Source organism: Cygnus olor, chromosome 18 (assembly GCF_009769625.2).
Source record: "Cygnus olor isolate bCygOlo1 chromosome 18, bCygOlo1.pri.v2, whole genome shotgun sequence".
NCBI lineage: Eukaryota > Metazoa > Chordata > Aves > Anseriformes > Anatidae > Cygnus > Cygnus olor.
Window position 1 is genome coordinate 8,653,508 of NC_049186.1, and position 23,955 is coordinate 8,677,462.

Here is a 23,955-nt window from a genome sequence, read left to right on the forward strand (position 1 = left end):
CAGCTCTTCCAAGGAAAATGGAGAGTCACTGTGCTAGCTGAGGGCGGTGAGTTCACACAGGTGTAACTGAGCGCAGAATCTGTCTCCCAAGGGTTTTCTGGTGCTTCCTGAAGCTGACAAGATTAATTTAGCAATTTGGAAATCTGTTGCCAAGCCCAAGTCCCCAGAAGACTGCATAGCAATAGGAAGATTAAAAGCAGATGGTTCAGCAACCAAGGTTTTATAGTCACACTTTTAACAGACTTAAAATTCTTGGGCTTCATATCAGCATCTTCATTCTTCCCTTCAATTCAGCATGTTAGTGTCTTTTGAGCACCTCCATAGGAAGTGAAGCCAAGCACACATCACGCTAACAATATGACCTCGATAAAATATATATACCTGTATGATAAGCTTAATAATAGGTTAAGGAAATGTTGATTCTAGCTCAAACAAAGCACTATGCAATTAGACCATCTCCACGTCGCATTTCTAATTTCCACAAAAGAATGCTGGAATTTAAAATATGAAGAGAGAGAACATTTCAGGGAGGGGCTTTAGCAGCTGGGCTTGTTAAGCACAATTTAAACACTGTTGCAGTTGACAAGAGCCTCCTCCAGTGCGGTGAGCTGCTTGCAGAGGACCAAAGGTGGCTCCAGGCCCCGGTTCACGTTCATGAGCATTCACAGGACCCTTTTTGGCCACCCATGTAGAAGCTGAATGCTGGTGCAGGGTCAGCAGGGACACAACCGCCTTTTCTTCATGTCGCCTGCACTGAACAACCTCAGGACTTGCTTCTTAGAAGTCATTTCATCTAGATGTCTCAAAGGCACTCTGAGGGGACCAAGCAGCAACTATTTCTCTCCATGAATGGCAAAAAAGAGGCTTGCATTAACGGGCTTTCTGGCCCAGGGTGCCCCGTGACACTACCAGCCTCAGGGTATCCCAGGCATGAGTTGGAGGCTCTGCTGAGACAGATTTCCATCTTAGAGTTCAGGCCCATGTCAGCACACTCCCTGCTTCAGTGTAATGCAAGAGAAGTAAAGCACAAAGCTCAATACCAAAGCCTTCAGACGGAGAACGAAGCTGGCCTGATTCTTCCCATCCTCAAAAACAGACTTGCAGAAGTGTTTCTCATTTCTGGGTGCCCACGGTGAGCTCCTGCTTTCCTCTCTCCAAATGTCACATTGAAGGCAAAGTTAGTTGCAAGGACAAAAAACTGCACCTGCAAAAACTGAGGAGGCCTGCTTTGAAAATCCAGCCCCCAAAATACATTTGAACACATGAATATAGCGGCCAAACCTCAACTTAAGTCTTCCATATGAAGTATAAGGAATCAAATAACCATCCAGAAAAGAGGTCTGCGAAATAACTTGGCTCGTAATATTTTCATTTGGGTTAAATTAAAATAATTGTAAATCTTCAGCACACACCACGAGAGCTTCATTCTGTGTAACACTGTACATATCCCATTAAGCTTCATACTCAGCTCAGTCCTACAAAAATGCCTTGAAAACCAGACCGAGTTGCCTTTCCTCCAGAAAGTGAGTCTACAGTAATCACAAAACTGCAAGAAAGCAGCTTAAGCTTTGTGAGGAAACCTCCTCCACTGCAGTTAACCAGAGCTAAAAGAGGCAGGGGAAAAGGAGGGGCAGGAGAAACATTCCTTGGAACGAGGTGGAAAAGCATCATTACACACTGATCTCTTTGAGCGGCATTAAGCCTCAGCTGTGCATGAATTAGAGGCTAGTGCCAAGTCGACTATCTCACACATAAACATGGTTTATCTAATGATCCATTTGTAATGACTTCCAAGTTATGACTTCCTGGGCATCCTGGAGGTGTAAAGAAAGAAGGTATCCAGCCCCAAAGTTTCCTCGCACACAAACAATCGAGCGCGGCTTGCTGCAACTGAGCTCTGTGGGGAGCAAGAAGGCTCAGACATCATCTGCCAGGCTTTTCGCTAAATCTGGAGGATCAAGAAAAGCAAAGGAGGTGAAAATCACCTCTACTCACAACCCTATTAAATCATTGCTCATCACCATGGATCAGATGCTGATAACATGATGAGAAAGCTCAATCCCCGGGTTGGAATGAGAAGTTACAGCACAGCATATACGCGGTTGCTTGTGATAGCCACACTAACCCTGCTGCTGCTCCCTTCATCCTGAATCATCTCACCTGCAGCGTCCTCTCCTGACAACCTGAGGGTATTCGCAGACTGAGTGGGAGCAGAACACGGGAGGAAGCAGCGTGCTTGCAGCCCCTGCCTTTGCTGTCCAGGTTCAAGGTGGCCCCAGGCAGGTGAAATACAGACACTCACTCCCAGGTGTGTGATGAGACCGCTCAGATCCTTCCCAAGCCCAGCGCAGTTGCTTCTGGCCCTGTGGGATGACTCCACAACGCAGACACCACCACAAAGGTACCTTCCACGTCCCAGACCACCAGCATCCTAAAGACCTGATCTCTGGTCTTCACCCCGTACAGGAAGCTGTCGTGGAGGCCCGTAGAGAGTGCCCTGCATAACACAGGAACTCCTGCAGGCTCAGCACAGGGAGCGGCAGCTAGCCCTGAGAGTGAAACACACCGATATCCCCTGCTTCTCTCCTGAACATCAGTCTGGGTTCTCCTGGGACCCCTCAATCCTTGCTGTCTGCAGCATTGCAGAAACTCAGCCCTACCCATGGGGGCAAGGCACAGGAGCCGCTGATGCCTGGGTCCTCTTCCGGGAGCTCTCATTGACTTTGAGAGGCTTGGAAATAATCACACCATTTCCCCAGTCCAGCAGTAAACAGAGTATTAAAATTCCCACCTCACAACTGCATTGGCACCAAGTGCCAGCCTTAAAGAGTGTTAAAGAATCTTTGCTACGGGAGGCACAGAAGGGGAAAGGTTAATGAATAATTGGCACAATTCTGCTCATTAGTTCCTGTAGAAGAAGAGTTCAGAGTAAGTTAAACCCCAACACATGAATTTATTTGCAGAGCTCTTTCTGAAATTGCTCCTTCATATTGGTGCCAATAAATCTTACATTCCAGCCATGCTTTTCTAATAGATACAGGCATAATTTCTTATTTCTAGCTGGCCAGATTCATGATGAAAAAAAAACGGAAGAATAAAGCAAAAGCTGCATCTAGCATTTATCTATCTCTATCCTGCAGCCTTCTTTCTCATTTCTCCTGAAGCTCTCATATTCAAAGGCAGCCAAGCTCTCCACATGCAGCTTTAATGGAACACCTATCCCTCAGCACCAACTGCAGCATTCAGCCAGGACCACAGCTGCAAATAAAAACCATCGTGCACTTCCCAAACAAGCACAGCAATGACAGTGTGGATAATACCTTGTATCTCTGAAACAAGAGCCATCCAAAGATTTCAAAGTGCTTTACAGACATTCATAATTTAAAACAATCCACATCCTGCTAAAGGCAATGTTGGATCCTCATTTTGCCGATGAAGAATCGAGGCATTAAAAGATTAAGGGACTGGGGCACAGGGGTAAGGCAGCACTGGACAACGTCCTACTCACAAACCCATACATCACAGCAACTGAATTAGTGACGGCTTCTTCAGGCATTGTAACCATTGCCATATGCTTCTGAAGTTTGCTTTATATAATCCCTTTCTCTATTTTATTTCCTAAGCTACACTCTTAGATATTGTTTTCCCATCGCTATTACCCTCACCTTCATCCCTGACCTGAACATTGCTGTTTCATACCCATTCCAATCACACTGTCCAGTAGTCAGTGGTGACACTGGAATCCAAGGGCTTCTGCCATTTCCACACCATGCAGGCATGATCTGTGCTGGTGAAACAGCTACAGTGTTGTAGTCCTATTCCATACAATAGATTAGGATTTTACTAATAACTCATTAAACGCACCCTACTTCTACTGACTTTCCTGCCCACACTGAATACTTTCTGACGCTGTATAAGCCATGGATTTTGCAAGGTGTGCTGTCCTCTTCAGGAAGAAGCTGGGTACCAGCCTAGTTAAGCAGGGTCTGCTCCACTCAGCACAGGTTGTTTTACTGAATAACCCTCAAAGTTTCAGACCCCAGCTGAAAAGTTTTAATTAATGCATACAAAAAAAGTTTGATGAGACACTGTATCTCCTGATGGACCTCTCCCTGCAGACTGTGGAACTGGGTAGTTTAAAAGCAAAGATTTTGCTCTTCCACTTGGCTGCCATAAATCATACCTTCTCGCTCTATAATTAATCCCAGTGAAATGAAACACAGCAGCCTAACGGATTCACCTGCTGCGGTGCAAAGTGCAAAAAGGCTGATTGAATATACAACATTAGAGATGCAGTTTGGGTTTTCTGACGTACCTCTTTAATGAGCATCTTGCACATGAACAGAACGGAGTGCAGGCCAGGCCGGGAAGACAATGGCAACAAAAGGATTCTACAGCTCTAGCTGGAGGTGAAGCAGAGCTGCAGTACGCTAAATTATAAATGAGAAAAGCAGATGTAAAGACAGCCTGTCTCATGAAAAGCCAAAACCAACTAAAAGGCTTACTCCAGCCAAAGTACAAGCTGAAAACGGAGCATACAGTTTGCTTTTGAGCTGACCTGAAACAAAGGGCTGAACTCACACCAAAGGAAGAACAATGAAAAAGAAACCAAGCCTAGAAAAAGCATCAGGAGCTCACATCTTCAGGTGCCTCTCGTGAGCCACGCCAAGGAGCTCTACGTGCCACACGAGCTACCTGCTGGCCTCCTCTGCTCTCAGCCAAACTACGTCCCTTCACCTTGTAATTACTTCAAGAGAGATCGGTACCTAAGACCAAGCAGAAATTAGTAAGAACTTTGTGGACCTTGAGAAAGCAGGGAGATCCCAAAAGACAGAACTTTTCCTGCCAGAAATCAATACAAAACTTCCTCAAGGCTATGCGAGCAGTGTGCTGTGGACGTATTTGCCAGGTAAGCTCCAGGCTGACAGCTGCAGTTCAACTGTAATACCTAAGACCCAGTTCTTGATGAATATACACCACAAAGTGATACTGCAAATGCTGCTAAGTCAGTGTGCAGTAGGATCGAGCAGAGACAAAAGATGAACGATACTATGGAAATGAAATAAGGATATTTTGTACTTCAAAGGAATGGGATAGAGAGCTTACAGTTCATTGCTGGACTTCAGCTAAGGAATTAGTCATTATTATATAATACCAATTGAATATCACGCAAAGGAGATGTCACAAGAAAAAATCATTCAAATCTTGGCAACACTTTAACTGTATCAATTAAAATTGTACAACACAGTATGACATCAGATAGCAAAGCTTATGCCAGGCAAGTATTTATATAGTGCTATTAAATGACAAGGATTTGGTTTAATTGGTGAGTAAATGGAGCTGGAAGTTGCTAAAGTCGACTCTAGCAACCAAGAAGATCACTGGGGCAGAACAAATCGTTTTTCTCTGTTTTGCGTGTCTGCATTTTAAACCTTCCAGACGCTACAGTAAATGTAATAATAACATTGTATAACGAAGATTGGTTGAAATAATGAGTTTGGGGTGAGAGGGTGAAGCAGTGACTTGTGCAGCATTATTTCACCAGGAAAGTAGAGAGAAGCCGACAGTTTCTGCCTGGAAAGGGGTGAGGAAAACTGGATCACAGTGATAAACAAAATGGAAATCCTCCAGAAACAAAGAAGGTAATTTAGATACCTAGGACAGTTTTGCCCAGACTCAAGTGAATTGCTGCAGTAGCAAGAAAGCTTATTGGTACTGTAGGCAAGAGTCAGAGCTCTAGGAAATGGTTAAAAAAGGCTCGGAAAGCACAGAGAGACAAATCCCGATTTTTCATAGACGTTAATGCAGCACTCACTTGAATGGACAAGGGACTGCAGCACCATCCTTCCCAACAGAGCCTCCCAGAGACGAGACCAGGAGCCTGCTCTGGCTACGTGCACACATCCTCCAAATGCTGAACAGTGCGCTCAGCATCTCTGTTAGCAAAGCTTCTCCACAGCTCCAAAAGAAGCTGCAAATACCATCTGAACGGATCCATGGGCCGGGATAATTTACAGCAGCTGGAAATCTGACCCACCTATTTAATGCAGGGGAATAGTCATGATTTCTTTTCTGCTGTACTGACTAAGATCTCCCCAGCCCTACTCTGAGAACTCTTTAGGCGTTGGGATGTCTACCACAAAAAGCTGAGTGGAAATCCCCAGCCAGGAAAAAAAACATATGTTTAATAAATGGTTCTTCAGAAAAAGACAGAAAGAAAAAAAAAAAAGGAAGATGAGGAGGGGGAAGAAAAGAAAAGGTTTGTAGTTGTGAGATCATAAGAGTCCAACCAAATAAGTGATGACTAAGTGTAATCTTGAGTTTCAACAAGATGAAGAAAAACATGTTTTTGAAATTGTTGAGCCTCTTGTTTCCAGCCAACATATATTCTTTTATTGGCCTGCAAGCGACCCTTTCAACTTGGGCTTTCCTCCAGCCCGTGGGTCCATGGCAATGATTAGAGAGTAGAAAATCCCTGCTACTGGCCAGCTGTGCTCCAAATTACCTTACTCAGCCATGCCTATAAATGTAATTGCTTGTTTCCATAGAATTGCATCAGAACGACCTGCTCACCCCTCACATAATTCATACCTCTGCGATCTCTCTCTGTAGATAAAAATCTCTTTCTTCTTCTGCACATGTATGAAAGAACTGCGAGGACACCGTCAATTCTTCATTAGCCCGGGAAATGGAGGGAGCAGATAACCCAGACACAGAAAAACGTGAAGAGTGCAGAGCACAGGTAAATTATGGCCTGAAATGTACAATAAGAATATGGTAGTAGGGCAGGGCTCAGTGCTGCTGCTGACTGCAGACACCACACACCAGCACAGGCTGGCAGGTGGACCCGGGGTGGCACAGCACTGGGGGACGTGGCACGCTGAGGGGCACAGGGCAGCCCACACCGAGCAGCCCACACTGAGCAGCCCACACTGAGCAGGCTTTGCTGTGCTCCAGGCAGAGGGGAAAGGCAAGTCCAGCAGAAGTTCCAGGAGGTGCCCGTGGCTCAGATGTGAGAAGAGTGCCCCGATGCAAACTCAGCTTGGGCCACAGCATGGGAGGGGAAGGAGAAGGCTATAAGGTCTCAGAAGGTGAGAGGTCAGCATTTGGCAAGAGCCTGGATCAAAAAATTGTGGATTGAAGGGAAAGGAAACCCATGGTTCAGTTTCAGGTCAGTCACAAAGACAGACACAGATAGAGAGGAGGAGAGGTGAGAATTTGCCTCCTTTGCTTTTAAAAGAAAAGCCAGAGAAGAGGAAAATCAACTGCATATAATAGTCAGTGATACAAGCAAAATGCCTGGGAGGCTATTTTCTTGGTAGCAAGCTAATGTTAGACCTCTCTATTAGGACATAAATACTAATTCCACGAGGATGTAAGTGAACTCCCCTCATTCAAAGGCTGCCGTAGGATGGAGGTTTTCGCTGCCCTCCCTTCCTGCCCCATCGGACCCACCAGCGTTTCCTGCCAGGCCCTTCACACGGCAGGGCAGGCCCGCTCCTGACAATGACTGAGGCTCGGGACTATTGTAACCAAAAAGTAAAATATGTTCCCATTAAAAAATGTGGATGATAGCAATTAATTCCACATTTTTGTGAATAAATATCATGTGTTTTGTGCCAGAGCAATTTGGCTTCTTCACAGAAGCTAACAGTGACACATAAATCTATTTTCCTTGTTGCTCAACAGACCATCTCACTCTGCAGACCAGATTTTGCACTGGAACAGGGTTTTCTGTTCCCATCTTTCCGTTAGCACCTTAAATGCTATTCGCCATCCATCTTGCTGTCAACCTATGGGTCAGAGAATTCATTCAAAGCCTCTGAAGCCAAGGTGGGCTCATGACTGCTCAGGGTTTTCACCAGCCGCTGGCCTGCTCACTTTCCCTCCAAGAGGAGCCCCGCTGTTCCCAGCAGTGATGTTACCTGGCTGGAGGAAGCAGCCCGGCCCCGCACCTCTGCTGTGGCCAGTGCCTGCATCTGTGAGCCCTGGCTAGCGAGTCACGAGGAAGGTCCCACGTCTGAGCAAAGAAAGGCCAAGCCATTCAGAAGAAAAGCGAAGGTACTCCTTCCTTTTTCCAGCTGTACTTATTTTGTTTTGCATGTTGAAATCAATGGCATTATAGAATTGGAAAACCCAAGTCAAGCTGTACGGATGCTGGCTGCTTGGAAGCTTTACAGATGTTTGCTGGCCTTACGCGGGAGGAGCGTCGCTATTTTATTGACCAATCTCTTTTGTTTTGTTTTAATATGGAAAATCTCAGCAGCACTTCACTCCATTTGTCTTTTTTTCTTCTTTAGTCATATGATAATGTACACTTATAACCGGTGAATCATCCCCTTGAAAAGTCATAAAGAGAAAAATAGCTCATATGTATGCCTCAGCGGTCAATGAATCATTGACGACAGGTATAATGGGAATAATTATATACTGCTGAGAAACTTTACCCAAAGCCCAGCTCAGAAGGCTAGTTTCAAAACTTGTGAGTTGTGCAGTTGTATCCAAGGTTGTGAGTGCCAGGTTAGGAAACAGCCAGGAGGATTTCAGATTTCTGTTATTGCAAGGAAATATCCTCTCCAAGTGTCTGCTATGTGTTGACAAATTGTTTATACTTAATGAAGCAATAATAATGAACAGTCTAAATAGACATTGATTTCTATGTTTTTAATTCACTTTTACTGGGAAAATATCCTGGCAACAGAAATATGGATGTCAAGCATTGGATGCCAGCCACTGTTCTATAACTATGCTATTTTAAGCAGTAGTATGTATTATTTGGTATAATAACTTATATTTTTAGGGCCTAATCCTGGAAGTTCCTACTCTGAAGAGCTCCAGTCTTCCAACCTAAAATTCTGGGATTACACATATGAATGTGAATTTGTAGCAGACAGTGTCCCGACAAGAAGAGGTTTCAGCCTCTGTGCAGCTTGCCTGCTACCTCCTAGAAATATTCAGTCAAAATACGAATGTGAGCCAAGTGCTCCAGAGTGCAAATGTGAGCCTCTTCCCAAGCCAGCTCAAAGAAATGTAGCAACAAGACGACATGTCCACTGCATGGAGCCCAGCTAGAAAAGAAGGCTTTGGTAGCACAGTACAGGGGCATGACGCATTTTGAAGAGCATGTCTTACACCAAGCAGGCAGGACTGCCTAGCACGCTGCATGGGCTACTGACCCCGCTTTGTGTCTTGTGCTGAGCTCAGCCTGGCAGCCCCCAAACTTTTGCACACCCTTAATGAAGGTGGAGCCAGGTCCCACAATCATCCCTTGCGGGCAAGGCCAGCAGCTACTCTGTGCTCACACCTGCTGGAGCCCGCTAGCGAGAAAAGATGCACAAGAATGCCCCCTCGCAGAGACCATGCCTGTGTCCTCTCCTTTCTGCCTGGCATGAATTCTTTTGAAGTGCAGAATTCCTCACACAAGGAAAAGTAACAAAAGGGAATGTGGATGAATCAGATCAGCTGAGTGCAGCATGAGCCCACCACGTGCCAAGGGCAAGCAGAAGTCTCCAAGTACCAGGTATGCTCTCCCTCCCAAACATCCCAGCGGCACAAGGGAATGGTGATCAGCACCATCCTGCTTCAGTCACAGCAGTCCAGAGCTGTACACCAGCATTTAAGCCAGTGAAGCAATCTCACCCAGACCTGGGAGGAGAAGGTGCTTACATGAACTTCAGTGGACAGAAACAGGCACCTTCTGCGAGCATTTCATCTGATCCATCAGATGCCGGTCTTAGGAGCAGCTGAATCACCCTCTGGAGGTTTCCATTTCTCCTTGTCAGACACAAGAGGAGCAAGGCTCCAGTTGTGACCAGCTCAAGCATAAATGTCTTATTTCTGGATGCTCTGAGTTGGAGCAGAAATATCTCACCCTTAGTTGGGAAAGTAGTTGAAAAGAGATGAGTAGCTGCTGTTGCATTTCTGGGAAATGTGAGATATTATATGACCTGTTAATTTATTCCAGAGTTTCCCTTTATGCTTTAACAATACCGTTCAGTATTCAATTCAAGTCATAATGCTTAATGGCTTGTGGTCAGCTAAGCCTATCCTGCATTTCTGTGCCAGCTTAAAAAATAAACAAAGCTGTGTCTACTGAATGGCACAATTAGAGGGATTTATCCTGCTCCTACCCCAAAACCCATACCAGAACATAAAAATGCTCTTTCAGTTCAGTTCAAAGAAGATGAAAAATGCTTTACATCCTGCTGCAGAAGACCATGAGGGCTGAGCAGTTTACTCAGATGAGGACATCAGTCTTTAGGGGACACAAACACTAGGGAGAGCTTCAAATTAAAACGACTTTCACTTCAAAAACGTCTAGTGGCCTCAGAGTAGATTGGAGATTCAACATGTTGGAGGCTGCACATTTACTTAGGACTTGTTTCCACCGCTGAGTGAACTCAGCTAATAACATGAGTGTTGTCCTCACTCAAGTACCTTTCATACAGAAAAGCTTAGAGCTTGGAGGGTGCTTTTAACAGGGGCTAGCTACCCTACCTAGGCACAAACAATGTGACGTTACCATGTATGAACCATCCCTCTGTCACTTCAGCTCTACAGGTGATTTGAAAAGAGTTAACTCCGCTGCAGAGTTAATTCTGTGCTGCAGAAAATCACCCTAGCAGGAGATAGTCCCTGTCCTGGAGAACTCCAAAGCCCCCACACAAAGTGGGGCAGGAGGCACAGAGACACAAAGAGGTACAGCAACACTCACACAAGCACATCAGTGGCACAGCTGGGAACGGTGCTTAGTACCCAGCTGTCCCAGGCTGGTGAAAAAAAAACAACAACAAACAAAAACAACTTGCCAATGACACTGAGCATCTCAGGCAGTGGGAACAAAACCAACCCCTTCAGCCTAGAGAGATTTTTCTCTCTCTCAATGTTGCCAGCTCTTAGGCAGAATTAGGATTACAAAATTGAAAGTAAGAGCCAAGGTTGACAAGGTCTGCTCCAAGCTTAACTCCTAGCTCCTGTTAGCAGTTTCTGACCCCCGAATTCCCTCCAGCCCTCTCCTGCTGCCTCCAGCTCCAGGTGTTAGAGGAACAGAACCCCCTCCCATGCACAGCTGGATCACCAGCGGTGCAGTCAGCCCATGTTCAGGCACTGCCTGCGCTGTTCGAGTATCCGTGAGCCACATGGCCAAATCCCAGGCTCTAAGGAAGCCTGCAGACCGAAGCAAGGACCACAGCTGCAGGCACAGCAAGTCCCCGTAGCCCATGGACGGAGCTCACTGTTCTGCAGCAGGTCACACAGCTGATGGCGAGCCCCAAGTGCCAGTCACTACTGGAACTCGCCTGGACGTGCAATATTGATGCACAACATACGCAGCACGTGCCATGCCAAGCCACTCCGGGTAAGCTCACCAGTGAGCCCTCCTGTTTGGTTTTTGCCCCACTTCAGGGAACACCCTTCCCTCCTAGTGTCTATGCACTCATCTGGTCCAGTCACAATTCATCACAGCAGATTGCCATTTCTTGGCCCCAAAGCAGTCCTTTAGAGATATCCAGTCTGTGAATCTGCTGCACGGACGTTCCCCACACGCTCAGCTTCCTGGGCTAAAAGCTATCAGCCAACTTAAAGGTCTCCATTTCTTCAAAAGCCTACTTTAATTTAATTTCAGCAAATCAGATTGCAACTGTTTAAAGCTGGTTTGTGGGCTGTGTGCTTTCAAGAAGAAACCATTACGAAAGACTTCAGAAAGTTTGCACTTACGCAGCATTGTTTCTCTGCCCTTCTGCACCTTCCCCACCAGCTGTCCGCCATCCCACCTCCTCCTGCTCTCACATTCCACGTTCAATGGGCTCCTCTGCAGTCAAAAGCTTGCTCTTACCTGGTGGTGCCTTTATGAAAGGCAAATAATTTGTTACATTCAAAAGGGAATTACTTTGCCCTGCCTTTAAAAATGTACGGCATCTTTACAGAGCCTAGCTAGCTTTTCTACCCTCTGCCTGGACATCTGTACAATTATGATCTCAGGATGAAAGTGCATTTTTGAGTATACCATGCAACGAGACAGGACATTTTACTGTGTCTTATATGGAACTTCGAGTGGTTTCTTAAATCCATCATAATAAAAGCAAAGTATCAAACCATGAGGCCCTCTCTAAAAATTCAAGCTCTTTCCCAATCTGAAGCCCTGTTTCTGCTAAATAGGACACAGATGGCTGATTTGAGGGATGAGTGTGAGGTAGGGAGGGAATACCTTTAAATATATTTTCAATATGCTCTTCCCTCTACTGAGCTTCATAGCCCAGGTTTGACACAAATGGAGACTTTTCCCATTGCAGGTTGTTCTCCTTCCCTCCTGTTCCACAAAAAGCAGTAGTTGACTACTGACTGACTCCTTTGTTTCCTCCTCTAAATGTCTTCAGTGCCTACAGTTTCCACAGCGACATCCTTTTAACCTACAGATTCACATCTGATAGAATCAAAGTTACTCTGCTGCACCCTCTGAAGCAGGATTTCCAAGCTGCGCAGTGAATACACATTAATTTGCAGATCAAAGCTGCCATGCTCATTACCTTAAAAATTGACCCGGTCAATATTATACAACACGTATTCAGCACAACCTTTGCACCCGGCTCTATGAAAATCACCTGGTGAATAAATTCATTTAACAGAGAGGGCTCTGAGACTCCCCGGTGCCTCCTGCCAACATACCGGCATCGCTGCCTCGTTATGGGGCCTGGGTGACAGGCAGCAGTTCTTTCCTGTGACCAGTCATGTCCCAAGGGAAATAAATAAATATAATAACAATGATAATGATAACAATGATGATGATGATGATGATAATAATAATAATAATAATAATAATAGAACAGCCTTTGGGAATGACCCTCACTCAGGTTTTGGAAGAGCAGCCCTTCTTCTCTTGAGGAGGAGGAGCAGTGCTTTTCAGCAGGGCTCTGCTTTCAGGTTATCCTGCTGGGTCACGTTACATACCTGGTCACTACACACAGAAATACACTGTCAATCCAGAACAGATTTGCAACAAATTCTCCTTTGATCAGTAATTTTTTTTCCATTTGTATCATCAGCCTGGGATTAAGTCTCAATGGTGGTGAGCGCTGCTCGTTTGTGGCTGAGCTCCATGTTGTGCCACTGCAAAAACTCTCCAGTATGTTGCCTCTGCTTCTTCAAGTATTTTCTGAACACAAAGACAGCAATCACTCTGCTGCCTAACGAGGGCCTGACCCAGAGGCCATGGAGGCTTATGACGTTTCCTTAGGTTTGGACGTTAGGTGCCCAAGGAGAGCAGCAGGAGACGCGTGCAGGCATGAGGCAGACACTGGCGCCAGCACTGCCATCCCTCGGACTCTTCCCTCCCATCCCAGCAACTGGAGAAATTGCTGAGCTGAGCACAGAGATGGGGGGCACCAGAAGGAGATGGGGACAGGTGAAAAAGCTGGGTCACTGGGAGCCAAATGGTTTGTGCTGAGAGCCTGGTCCATGTGTGAGGTGACTGGAACTTCAGCTTGCTGCTGCCTGCTGTGGGGCTACAGGACAAGCAAAGCTCCCTGCCTGCTTCCAAACCCACGAAGGTAGGAGTACGAACATTTCCCCACTTCAGATGGGCTTGTTGAGGCTTGGAGGTTTGCAGTGTGCTGCAAGATCAAAGGATCAGAATAAATTACAAATTCAATACAGGCCTGTGCACTATTTGCAACGTCTGGAGGCGTGACAGACTGCTTAGCTTGCAAAGGAAAGCAGGAAAGCAGAGGTTTCACAAGTCCGTATACTGCAATTACTTGGGCCTCAACTGGTCCTCTGTGAGATGCTCAGGCAAGGCTGCTACCCCCACTAAGCACTTAGTTATGAGGAACCAGAGGTTTTAAGTTTTCCCCTACGAGTACACTAAAAGGAAAGACACCCAGCTGATTCTTCTCGCTGTGACAACAGTCTTTTCTTAACCTTGTGAGTTGCTTCTTAACCACCTGTCCCTTGCAAACTTTCCTCTTTCCTTCTGTGGCCCTTCCATGGAGTTTGTTGGGAAACAGAATACAAAACTTGGCATTTGCGAACTGCTTTGGGTTGTGGCACCCTGAAAGGTCTCGTATTGCTGGCGAGGCAATGACTCTCACACTTGTCCCAATAAGCCAAGGTCTTTCTTGCAGCAGACACATACACAGAAGAAAATTAATGTATTCCAGGAAAGCACAGGGATGAGTTCACAGTTTCAAAACGGGAATGTTTCTATAAACACATACAGACAAATATATATGCTACGGATCTCTTATTCCAGCTATCATGGAAGGTCACTTAAGTCAGACAGCTCAACTGGGGACCTCTCCAGGGCGAAAGGTTTTCTCTGTTTTTGTAGCAGATGGAAATTGTTCTTCTGCTCCTGCAGAACCTGCTGCCACCAGCAGCACGGGGAGCAGGCTCAGTTTCAGGATTTTCACATTTCCTAACTCGTGTACCACAGGTGTTCAGACCACATACATCTATCCCACTAAAACCAACCTCCTGCTTGTTGTTAGTTTTTTCCTAACAGCCACACATGACAAATTACGAACACAAAAGACAGAGCTGACATTCCCATCGATACACACATATATATATTTTAGGGCTCCAGCTGCCACACCTCTCTTTTTCCACCGAAGCATCTTAAAATGGTTGGCAGTAAAGTGTTTGCATAAGATTAAATCCTGATCCAGAGCTCATCAAAATCAATGGGAGTCTTTCTATTGATTCAGAAAGCTTCACAGGACTGGATCTCGAGTGCCTCACAGTTGTGAAGAGGCACAGGTCGTGCTGACTCCGGCTGGAGCGCTCAGCACTTGGCAGGCTCCACACCCGGCCTTGCCAGCACAAGCAACGAAGACAAAACGGAAGCAAAAATCAGAACAGGTATTTTTTATAATTCACCTAAGCTTCTAATTTAGACACACAAGGAAAATATTTTAAAAGGTGTGGAAACTGCCATGAAAATAAAATGCAAAGAGTTGCAAGGCCCAGAGCTGCTGGGAAAGCTTGGGTTTGGGTCTTCAGCAAAGTGCAGTCACCAGAAAGGGTGACCGATCTGTGGAAACCTACAGAGGGAACCTGAGAGGGTGGAAATGATTAAAGCTTTTACATGAGGAGTGCAAGAAAGTGAAGCCTGACTTGAAAAATAAATAAAAGCAAGAAATGTCTTGCAAAACCTTGGAAAAGGGGTCAAATGAAATCCCCCATTAATGCCAGCATTACCTGAGATCCTCATTACTGAAACAACGCTAGCGAGCAGACGACTGCAATCTCTGGATTTCACTCAACAGCAAAGACAGCCAAGGTTTTATAAAATGTTCCTCAGCTGATGCAGACAGCAAATAAGGTTTTCGGGAATGATGCTAAATGCAAGAATAAGGACGATGAAACCAAATCTGAAACAACTAGGAAAGAAGTTTACTTGAATACTGCCTGGAAGTCTGACAACAGGACCAAAAAGCAACACCCTCCACCCCAGACAAAGCCATAGGTAGCTCTTCATCTTGCAGTCAGAACTGGCTGTCTGGCTGTCAGCTAGCTGGGAGGGTGCTGGAAAGCCTTTCCATCGAGAAGCCCAAAATGGAGCGAACAATGCGGTGCCTTGGTCTACTACTTCAGTCACAGGAGGAGGTATTACGAAGCCCAGAGACTACAAACTGAACTGAAAATTATTGAGACAGAAAATACAGCAGAAGCTCTTCACACTAATTAACAACAGTGTATGCATGCCCTGGGACAGGGTAGTTGGGCCCTCACCTGAACTCTTTCAAGCTGACCTACTCCAGGGGTCCTACACATATCTGTAATATCAGACAGACTTTTGCCTCTAACTCCATGAGGTCCTTTTTGATAACAGAAGCTTAAATTGCGACTGGATGTTATTCTCTGAGATCTGTTCCGGTTCAGCCACGTTTAATGGCTGCAGAGCAGGAAAACACTGGATGAAATGCCACGGGCTGTAATGTGCAGGTGTTCGGGCAAAAGAATAACAGCGGTCCCCAAGGGCCATGAAATCAGGGAACTGTGCAGAGAGAATTGAACACTCTCACAATTGGAGATGACTTTGGTTTCCTCTGCCGAAAGCCTGAGTGTGCAGCTGGTCACTTCTTACTCTTACGTTTTGCTCGGTGACCCTCAGCAAGACAACAGGATAAAATCTGGTGTACGTGTGTATATATAAATATATACATATAAGTGGCCCTTTTGTGTGACACAACAAAGCGAGACAAGAGAAGAGAGATAAAGAAGAAGATCTGAAGGAGTATTTGCAGCTGCTCAGACCATGCGTACCGCAGCAGTGACCCACCGCTGCCGTGCTCTGTGGTGATGCTTGAGCTTTGGCTCAGCAGCCAAACAGCCAAAGGGAACCCAGCTTTCACGTAAACTGAGACCCAGGGCCCAGGGAGCTCTCTGGATCCCTTCCGCCAGGCTGACACTGGTACATATCGCTGCCAACGGACCCGGCTGAGCCAGCAGTTCTACCCAGAATGTGTCCTTCCTCCTGGCCATCGAAGAAAACCAGCTGTGTGTAGTAGCCTTTACAGAAGAATTGTTCTGATTTGGGAAAAACATCTCTATTCAAAAAAGCACACAGAAACATGCTCAAAACTACACTGTGTTTACCTGCCACCCTGAGTATAGGAGGTCTCAACCACACACGTGAGAGCTTCCTTGTGCTGGCTCTTTGGAAGCACACTGGCAAGCCAAAGAGCAAAGGAATACGCTTGTCTTCCTGCCAGGGCTTTCAGGAAGACAAAAACAAATGGACAAAAAGACACCACTGCGTAGCATTATTATATAATATAGCAAACATAAACTAAAAAAATGTACTGACAGAAGACTGGAGCAGGAAAACGTACAGTATGCTGAGGTGAGGGACAAGAGACACCGGATAGTCTGATGGAACACTTTCCGTCCTTATGGCATTGCTCACCCTAATATTCAGTAAGAAACCAGTATCCTCATAGCCCAGAGAAACTGAGGCAGAGAAAGTTTCTGTGACTTGCTGACCGTCCCATCGGGTCTGGGAAGGTGCCCAGTGGGGCGGCCTCGCTGATCTCTGCCCCATTACACCAGTGAGAGGAATCCCTTCCCAGCCAGCAGGGCGGGCACTGACGCTGACCAGCAGCCAGGGCCGGGGCCAGGGCCGCCGCTCTTTGCTGTGAGCACAGCTCATGAGGCAGAGTCTTGCAGATACCTGTTTTAGTGCAGAGGCTGCCTCTTTCTGATAAAACGTTTAGAGCACAGTACAGCAAGCCCACACATCTTACAGATCCCAAAGTCTCATCTGGAATGAATCAGTATCAATTCAGACTTTATTTAAACATATTGTTTAAATACAGTTTATCCCTCTTGATGCTGGGTTGAGAAGTTCAGTCTTTCAAGTATTTCTTTCTTACACTGAAATTTTCTTCCATTTAGGAACAACTTGAAAACACATGAACGCAGAATTAAATGCTCAGATACCTTAATCCTATTATCAGTAATCTGCGATGCTTTTCACAGGCCATTAGGCTGACATGTCTGTGTGAGGCTGTGTGCACACCGCGCCACAGCAGCACAGCTCTGTCTGGGAGCAATGGGGACCATATGAGCCTGCAGCGTGCTGTGCCACATGCACAATGCGCACAGCCTTGGTGTCTGGAAGGGAAGCCGACAAACTTCCCAGGCCAAGAGAACTAAAAGCAAAACGTACAGCTCAGCAGCCGTAAGATCTTCTCATCTTTATAACATTTTCTTACTCGGTGACAAACAGCATCTTCCTAGAAATTCAGTTTCGCTTCATGTAAGTTTGTTCTCTGAGTAACGTTGTTTCTCCTCAAAAACGTTTCTCCTCAAAATCATCTCCCATTGTTCCCTACATTAATTCCTTCTTGGTGAAATACCTAGTATGGTCAAATGAGTGACGAATGGCAAACTTTCTAAATTTGAGCATAAACTTGTCCAGGAGTAAACCTTTTAAGGACACTTTCAGGAGATAGAAGCTTAAATCCCATTTTCAACAGGAATCCAGGGCCAGACTGTAAGGCTATGTTGGCATCTGAAGATTTAGAGCGGTTCCTATTTTTATCCTGAATGGCTGTAGACCCTTCAGAAATCAGCCTGCTACAAACCAAAGTCTGTTTCCATGCAGACTGAGGGAGGAGGGTACGGAGATCTGCGGAAGGACGGAACCGTACAGGAATGTGGAGTTGGGCCTCGAGAGCCCCGCAGCTGGGCTAGTGGGGCTTTAGCAGAACTGCTCAGTGCCACAGCTCTGCTTGCCAGAGCTGGGCTGGCTGCTGGTGTGCTTTGCTGGCCCCATGTCCTTTGGAAACAGTCAGTCAAAATCTCACCCCACACCTGCCAGCCTCTTCTTTTCCTTAGCCCAGCGGAGGGTCACATCTTTAATAAGGGACATCTAATAAATAAACAGCTCACAGAGGGTTTGTACACACTCAGCAGCTGTTGTGCACGTTTACAGGGGAGCTGTATGTTGCAGAATCTCAGTGTCTGGAGATGCCATCCAGCTGGCTTGTCCCAGCTATCTGCAGTCAGCAGCAATCTCTAACCACTTACTGATCGATAAAATTTACTAAACTGGTTTTGAATGATTATGAACTAAATGTACTTTTTAAAGGAATGACTGAGGGGACTGCAGCCACGACCATTTTCAGTGGTGTGAAGGATCCCAGGGGTAAGCACAACGTATGGGGCTCTGCCTTACAAGGGTTGGAGGAGTTTTTGTCTTTCGCAGAAGCCAGGATCAGGCGGAGCAGGTGCTGCTGCACCATCGGCACTCACACCTCCTGTGTCAGCGTGTCAAAATGCCGGTTGCACTGAGGGCAAGATGCCCAGCCTGACACAGAAAACCCTTTCATCAAAATGCTCTTATGCTTCATGTAGAGAAGATATTATGAATTAAAGACCCATCCCCCAGCTCTGGGTCAGCAGACCAAGCACTTCAGTTTGTCCCACTCATTGAAGCAAACATACAGACGCTGAGCAGCAATACGACTTATAAACCCATGCCTCAAAGTAGCCACGTGCCTGAGTGTTTTCTGGGTTGAACGTGGCCAGCTTCAGGACCACCAGAGCACCTTCTGCCACCTCCCAGCACGGAGAAGAGCACCTCGCTCTGGAGATCAAGTGACCACCAATTTCCATAGCACTTTTCCACTTGGGAAAGCATTGGCAAAATCCAGCTCAAGAGTACCACCTAGCCTTCCTACAACACGTTACAAACACTAACCGTGAGCTCAACATCACCAAATTAGGCAGCTATCGACTCTTGTACCTGTGCTGTAAAACACAGATTTAAAAGGCTGATGACTAGCTCCACCACAGCATTAGGAAGAGAAGAAAGACCTCAGCCATGTCCCACACGGCCTTTGCTGACACAGGAGCTGCCCCTGCCCTCCTCCCGTGTGCTCTGCGTCATGCTCCCTCCAAGCCAGCCGTGCTCTGCAGGGGATGCTCCAGCTTTTGCTTGGTGTCCCAAGGCAGTGCTACACCTCGGGGAGGGGACTGGCTTGCTGCAGCCCTTTCCCCATGACAATGGACAGAAGGGTTGTGTGTTTCAGGAATATTCACAGTATAACGTGACAGGTTACACTTAGTATCTCCTAAACCCCCAACCCTGCAGCTCACACACCCGCAGACCGGTACCTGGCCCCTGCGCAGGCTCGCTGTGCCCACAGTCACTTCGGAGCTGAAGTCAACAACACCTAACAGCAAGCAGCACTGTCTTATTACCATTTAGCCGAGGAAATTGAGGATGTGAGCCCACTCCAGGAAACACAGGACACGTCTCACACCGAGGGGTACCTACAGCCTGAAGCCAAGGTTCCCGCATGTCCCGGTCGTGGGCAGTGCGGTGCTCGGTGTGCTGTACCTCATGCTGGCCACAGGGGACCCATGCTGAGCCCGGAGGCAGCCAAGCTGCCCTTGCAGCACTGCTGCCATGAAGCAAGGGCAGCCAGACGGCTGCTGGGCATAAGTTTGGAGGCCTGTGCAGTGCTGTTTTGTGCCCTGTGGACTTACTGGCTCAGACCTCTGATCGCTCAGGAAACCCTACTCCAGCACACAGTGTAAACATACCCAGAGTTATCCAACCTGGAATCTTGCCAGACCTCTGGCATGAAATCCCTTTTGCTTGAAAAAAATACAAATAAAATAAAAAAATCAAGATGATCTGAGTGAACAAGAAGGGACACGTTGCAAAGGCAAGGCAGAAGATTTGGGTTTTGTTCTTAGCTCCACCCAACCCCAGTGATGATAATCCTTTGTCTGTCTTTTTTCACTATTTAGATTTTAAGTTCTTAAAGATAGAGACAGTCTCTTGGTATTTGTTTATATAGAGCTTATATATCAGTCCCCAGGATTACTGCAATGATTAGAATAATCTTTAATGACCACAAATCACTGTGACCCATGTTTTACGAATCCTCGGAGCGCAGGCATGTCAGATAGGTGTACAAAATGAGGCTCTGAGCTAATTACAAGGTGTAAGGTACACACTACAACATTTCTTCATGCAGTTTCTGTCCATTATATCCCTATATTTTTGCTTTGACAGTGCTATAACCTACTTGCTAGAGTTACAGAAACAAGCAAATGAGCCCTAGTGTGACTGGGAACTCAGCGCCCACCTTCCCTCCAGCAGGCTCACATCTGACAGAATTAAAAGTCACTTCTCTCGTTACTTCATCCAAAACCACCACCAACAAAACAGAGACAGTGAGAAATTCAACAACGCTTCCAAGAAACTAAGACAGACACAACCCTCTTGTAACTGGAATCTTTAAAATAAAAGCAGGACCTCCAAGCCGGGGCTGCTGACTCTGTGGACCTGGGGCACACACAGGAGGAAAAGAAGAAGGATGCCAGGTGTGGGAGGGACTCGCTGATTGGCATCTGGTAAACCCAGAATGGCACCTTGAATTTGCTTTTCATTTCTGCACAGCAGCATCAGGAGGAATGGGGGAGGAGAGGAAATGAGCAGTGAAAGAGTCACTCAGCCCAGGCAAAGCCAGGTCCCAGAACGAGCCTTATCACCAGATTTGTTTCCCCAGGATTGCCCCAGGATGGCTGCCCACAGCTCCTCTGACTTCACTCATCTGCTACAGATTACATTTGTATAGTCCTACAGCTAAAATATATTAATAACTGAATTCTGTAGGGACAAGTTTTTCAAGTCAACAAAACCCTGGCTCCAGGAGAAGCGGCACCACAATCACTGTAAGCCAAATTTTAGGGGAAGTTTGGGTACTGCTCTGCAGCCCCTGACCTCTCTTCAGTAACTATCCCCTGGCTGTGAGTGTCAAGTCCTTCAGCAAATCCATCCCACAGGTGCTCCTCCAAAGGCCAACAGAGTCACCAAAAAGGCATTCATTAACTTTTAGCAGGTTTTGAGAAGCAGCTCTTTGCCCTAGTGCCCTGCGACACCTACTTCGGCTGCTCCTGGCGTGCCCACGGTGTTCCCCTACCTCTCGCACAGCACAGACCTGCTGCTGCACTGACTCACGGGGAGGCAGAAGCAAATCCAAACAGCTCTGTTCTCAGATTAGTGCAGATGAAATACAGGTTTGCCTGTGTGTGCACTGTGAAGCCAGGATTTGTTTAGAAAAATGACTCTGGTTTACTTCACATGTCCATCCCTATATGCTCTCCCTCCGGTTGAGATAATTAACCTTCTTGAGGAAACATTGATTGGTCCGTAATATTTGTTCAGTCCTGTAGGATGAAGCTCATTTTGGTTCTGAAGTCAGTCCCATTCAAGTAAAGTGTTGTTTGCATTTAAGATCTTACTGGCTGTTAAGATGAATCAAGGTGCTTGGGGCTGTCAAGTTGAAAGCTTAATATCTTCAAATTGCTGCCCAGGTTACTTTGAAATATTTATGTAATGTACCTTTCTTTTCTGGCAAATTACCATTAATGGGAAAGAAGCTTAGTACTACCTAATTGAAACAGCAAAGTCCCTTTAATGGAAACAATTATTCATTATAGCCTTTTTTTATTATTATTTTTTTCCTGTAGTATCTTAAAAATACCTGCATTCCAGCAAAATGTTTTATGTTAATCTAGACTCTGATTCCATCTTAGTCATTTTTCTCAAAGCTGCTGCCTTGAGGAACCAGGCAAAGCAATAGATAAGCACTGATTTCACTCTTCTGACAATGCTTTTGATGTGAAAAATCCTTTTGCTAATGTAGGCTGTTTTTAAACAGGCTGAAACCACTTCAGTTGGAAAGCGTACTATCATGGTATCAATCCAAGACCTATTGAAGCCAAATGGAAAAATTCCAAAAACTGCTCCTCAAAAGGGTTAAAAAGTCAACAGCAAATATTTTCATAAGGAGTTACTCAATTCTAACCAATTATCATAGTCAGAAAGGTCACAGGCTTTCTCTTAGCTACCTAAAATACTCAATAACATGTTTATCAAAGTTCATTTAAAAAAAAAAAATCTATTTGGAAAAAATAGTGAGTTTTCACTGAAATAATGAAGAACAAAATACTCCCATTCTGAAATGCCTGTACAATGCCTCATCCTCTCCTTGAGGGGCAAAGTTTCCTATTGAAAATCGTTTAATAGAACTGCAGGAAACTAGGGAATCTAAATTGTAACAAGGAGGAAGGGTGATTTGTGACAGTGCCAGCAGGCAGGACATTCATGAGATCTGGGATAATTTCCCAATATTGCTGCAGACTTCCTGCATGAACTCAGGCGAGCTGCTTACCCTCTGTTTGGTACCCACCTGTAATAGAGAAGTACCAGTGCCTCTCGCCTGCCTCTGCCCTCTTTAGGTGCCCATTTCCTTGGAGCAAAGACCAAACTCTTATGCTATGGAAAGCTTATGAAACTGGTAGGTCCCAGTACTGGTGTTGATAAAGCTACAGGAGAGGTGTGGAAGCCAAGGGGACAAATCTCTGTTTGCTGCCATGCATTGCACTTTGTGCTGTTCCCTTCTTGCTCCATCAGAACGTTATGTTGTGATGTTTGGGACTTTTTAATTTACTCCGATGCAAAACAAGAGGGAAAAGTTGCTTGTAAATTACTTGCCTTTACTGATCTGGGGAAGATTTCAGAGAAGGTGGAGCCCTAGAAGGATAAACTCTTGTCACTGAAGGATTGCATGAGAGGAAAGACAGGAAACTCAGCTCTATGTTAACTAGTTGCAGGAACAAAACAAGGTCTTACATGCATGGATATGAAAGTCAATATTATTGTCCTCTAGGAGAGCAGAAGAAACATAAAGATAGAAAACAGAATAAAGTTGTTGGGAAAAACACTAAGCACTGCACCTCTTACAGGCACATTGTAAATAATCAGGCAAACAGCCAGCTCAGTACATGTTCTACTTTCTTCCTTAAGCTGATTGCAATGAATAGGAGGATGATGATATTTTCATATGAGAACAAAATAAAATAACACCAACAAAAAATGGCACCCCTCCCAGGAACAGCTGCCTGTTTATAAAAAACAAATCCATTAAGGCTCTTGGAGAAATGGAATACTCCAGTTCTGTCAATAGTGACCAGGTAAGCAGCAGCGAGATCTAAAAGCTATGTAGGACTGCAGTAGAGCAGTAGCTCTTTCAGAGTCGAGTACTTACCTTCGACATTATTGGTTCCAAATCAATCTCACATGCCCTGTATTTACCCATCCGTACTTGTGCTCTGGCTTCTCAGACTGCAGGATGGAGAGACTTTTTTATTTTTTTTAAGTAGATGTCTAGACAGTTGTCTTCGCATCAGACAGAGTGATCACACAGGAAATTCAAAGGCAAACTGATGTGAGCTGCTACAAAATGGAGGTGTTCGGGAGGAGGATGGCAGCTCTCCCAGCATGGGCTGCATGGCCCACCTGCAACCACCATCCGTGTCCCACCGCTCGTGTCCGCCCCAGCCTCACCCGCGCTTGAGATCTCCGAGGAGTCAAAGGAATCGTTCAGTTCTCGTCTGAGCCCTACCAGAACCAACGTGAGGTGCCCCCTGTAAGTC

General features: G+C 45.8%; 1 long non-coding RNA gene across 14 annotated transcripts in view; it reads right to left on the reverse strand.

Moving 5' to 3' along the window:
• Positions 1-23,955, reverse strand: part of LOC121057117 — a 147,031-nt gene that overhangs the window by 71,705 nt on the left and 51,371 nt on the right. For 2 of the 14 annotated variants that reach the window (XR_005813641.1, XR_005813638.1), the window contains exon 1: positions 4,316-6,098. The exons of the other annotated variants lie outside the window; for them this stretch is intronic. This is a non-coding gene — a long non-coding RNA (uncharacterized LOC121057117). Of the gene's footprint in view, positions 1-4,315; positions 6,099-23,955 lie in introns of those variants that run through there. 14 annotated transcript variants of the gene reach the window in all.